This window comes from Tachysurus fulvidraco, chromosome 2 (assembly GCF_022655615.1).
Source record: "Tachysurus fulvidraco isolate hzauxx_2018 chromosome 2, HZAU_PFXX_2.0, whole genome shotgun sequence".
In the NCBI taxonomy this organism is placed as follows: domain Eukaryota; kingdom Metazoa; phylum Chordata; class Actinopteri; order Siluriformes; family Bagridae; genus Tachysurus; species Tachysurus fulvidraco.
The window spans coordinates 20,717,995-20,721,435 of NC_062519.1; the positions used below are offsets into that span (position 1 = coordinate 20,717,995).

A 3,441-nucleotide genomic window follows, 5' to 3' on the forward strand; every position below is an offset into this window, starting at 1 on the left:
TGACGCCTGAGATAGGCACAGGCTCCCCGAGACCCGAGAAGTCCGGATAAGCGGTAGAAAATGAGTGAGTGAGTGAGTGCGTGAGTGAGAGAGAGAGAGTGAGAGAGTAATAAAAAGTTAACCCTAACTACGACGTGAGACTTCATGTGTGAATAATGACATCTCAGTCGGTGCATGTTTGTTATTTCATGTATTAGTTCACATTCGGTGTAAACTACAGTACATCAAACATCTCTATCTGTCTATCGTGGAGTCTGAACTGTCTGTCTGTGCTGTGGGGCACTAGGACCCAGGGCTCTGGGCTCCGGTCCTAGTGCCCCACAGCACAGACAGTGGGGATTGGAAGAGAAATGGATGGATGCAAACCAGGTTGAGGTAAAAAAAAATATTTGGTATTTATATAAGTTCATTTTTCTACGTTCCACAGGAGGATGTGTGGAAATGATGACAGTAATCCAGCTCCATCCATCCAGTGACATTTGTGTCACGTATGACGTTGAAACTCTCACGTCATACTGTAGTTAAAGTTATCTCTTCATTAGTTCATGTCTTAACTCATTAGTAGATCAGATACTTCATGTACTGTTATTATAAAGTGTTACCAATTATTTTAAATAATGCAAAGAGAAATCTGATTATTAAAATTTATCTTTGGTAAGTGACAAAAGTGTTTTCTCCCAAATCTTATAAACCATGATCAAAACATTCTGGTGAACTTTTTTAGATTTAGCTTGTGACATTGGATATTGTTGCAGATGCTGGATTTAAATCACACATGTTATAAGAATGGACAAGCTTTATGAATGCTCTATGCACCTTGTTGATGTATCACTGCTTCAGTTACACAGTAAAAGAACATTTATCATTCATACAGTGCACATTTCTTAACAGTGGGCAAAGTGCAGTCCACTGATCATGTGCAGAGGTCCTTAGGGCCTAGATGACTTATATAAAGTAAATGCTTCTCCTGTTCAGGTGCACACACGGCCACGGATCACTGCTTTTTTTAATGATATTCCTAAGGAAAAGAGGAAAAGGTGTTTCTTTCAGTTTGATGTCTTTAAACCAGCCTCTTCTTCCAATCTTGTTCTCTCATTATTTCAGCTCCTTTGTTCCTTTATAACAAGGGTCTTTGTGACCTCGTGATTTGAAAAGGAAATTCATCCAACGCAAACCAGGATCTCCAATTTTCCAATTATTCTCACTATCGGGTAGTGATTTTGCTCTGAATCTTCTTCAGGAGACTTCTTTATTTTGTCACTTTCGTAAGTCAACATATTCGCGGAAATGGATGTTATTGTAAGGTTCGGGACAATGATAAGTTTGGATAAAAGAAGAGAAATTAGGATGCAGTTTGAATGGAGTGATTTAAAATGCTGTATTACAGGTAGAGGACCAGTGCAGACCATCTGTCCATAGATGAGGAGTACGATGATGAGAACAGTCCAAACTTCAGAATAGATCGAACATTACGCTTGAAATTTGTTCATCCTGTTCCCTTGAAGAAGCCAGAAGATATAACGTGTATTTGGTCAGTCCAAGACTTTAAAATGAAATGTGTGTGTGTGTGTGTGTGTGTGTGAGAGAGAGAGAGAGAGAGAGAGAGAGAGAGAGAGAGAGAGAGAGAGAGACATTGGCAGAATTTTAAACAGAATTTCAAACCGCAGCCACCTGCTGTAATCAGGATAGAAAACAGACTTCATTCATTAATCCTCGTTAAAACAAGCAGCGAGGAAGCAACTTTGAAATAAATTAACACAGAAATTCCCAAAAACAAATTACACTTAAGTTCATTTTATAAGGTGTTTACTACAGTTAAAATTCCAATTCATATTTTATGTCACACACACACACACACACGCACGCACGCACGCACGCACGCACGCACGCACGCACACACACACACACACACACACACACACACACACACACACACACACACACACACACTTTAAATAAACTAGACTTTAAATAAATCAGGTTCATTTGCGGCTGAGTAGAAAAGGAAAAAATATGAAAATAATAAACGATATAATGGATTTAAGATACGCAACAATGCGGCTATTTTACAGCAGTTTAATGTGTAGGGGAATCTGTGCAATACCGTCAGTAAATCTGGAGTCTTTTCTTTTGTACTGGAATAAATCTTCCACATTCATCTTCAGTTGTTTTTTTTTTTTTTTCAGAGTTGCGGTGAAGACAAAGGAGATCAGGAGACAGAGGTGATCAGGAGACAGAGGAGATCAGGAGACAGAGGTGATCAGGAGACAGAGATGATCAGGAGACAGAGGAGATCAGGAGACAGAGGTGATCAGGAGACAGAGGTGATCAGGAGACAGAGGTGATCAGGAGACAGACGTGATCAGGAGAAGGAGGTGTTCGGGAGACAGAGGTGATCAGGAGACAGACGTGATCAGGAGACAGAGGTGTTCAGGAGACAGAGATGATCAGGAGACAGAGGTGATCAGGAGACAGACGTGTTCAGGAGACAGTGGTGATCAGGAGACAGAGGTGAGCAGGAGACAGAGATGATCAGGAGACAGACGTGATCAGGAGACAGACGTGATCAGGAGACAGTGGTGATCAGAAGAATACTGGACATGAGGTGACAGTCTGCATACTAACTTCTTTAGGAGGAAGGAAACCAGGGAACATAGAGGAGCTAAAGTGGAGGAGATGAGGAACTCTGCACAGACAGAAACCTGAACCGTGTTAAACAACATTTTCACATAAAGACTGAACTAGAACTAAGCCCCGACTATTTAGTATACTTTATATAAGTTTCTAAAACATATGCTATAAGTATTAGAATACTAGTGTGCATGAAGGTAAAATATATCACAAGTAGTTTTGTAAGGAAGGGAAAAGTGTTCGGAGGTGTTTCACTGCTGCTTTAGTGAAGACGACTTTCAGCGTAGTGGGTTCTAAAAGTGTATAGGGCTGAGAGAGAGAGAGAGAGAGAGAGAGAGAGAGAGAGAGAGAGAGAGAGAGAGAGAGAGAGAGAGAGAGAGAGAGAGAATGAATTATTAACAGATTAAAACAACTAACTGAACAGCAGATTAAAAGAATTGTTACTGTGAATAAAATCTCAAGGTCCAAATGTTTATGTAATAAGATTAAAAGTGGTTTTAATAAACCTCATCTGCTTTTAATTAATTAATTAATTAATTGGTTGATTGATTGATTGATTAAATATTTTATTTGAAGAAATAAAATATAGGGGGGCACGGTGGCTTAGTGGTTAGCACGTTCGCCTCACACCTCCAGGGTTGGGGGTTCGATTCCCACCTCCGCCTTGTGTGTGTGGAGTTTGCATGTTCTCCCCGTGCCTCGGGGGTTTCCTCCGGGTACTCCGGTTTCCTCCCCCGGTCCAAAGACATGCATGGTATGTTGATTGGCATCTCTGGAAAATTGTCCGTAGTGTGTGAGTGTGTGAGTGAA

At 40.6% G+C, this 3,441-nt stretch overlaps 1 long non-coding RNA gene across 2 annotated transcripts; it reads left to right on the top strand.

Moving 5' to 3' along the window:
• Positions 1-320: 320 nt before the first annotated feature.
• On the top strand, positions 321-2,250 carry LOC125139879. 2 transcript variants are annotated; one of them, XR_007139025.1, is made up of 3 exons: positions 321-375; positions 1,388-1,531; positions 2,187-2,250. It is a non-coding gene; the product is annotated as an uncharacterized LOC125139879 (long non-coding RNA). The 2 variants fall into 2 exon arrangements; XR_007139026.1 differs by lacking the exon at positions 321-375 and adding an exon at positions 1,065-1,265.
• Positions 2,251-3,441: the final 1,191 nt, after the last annotated feature.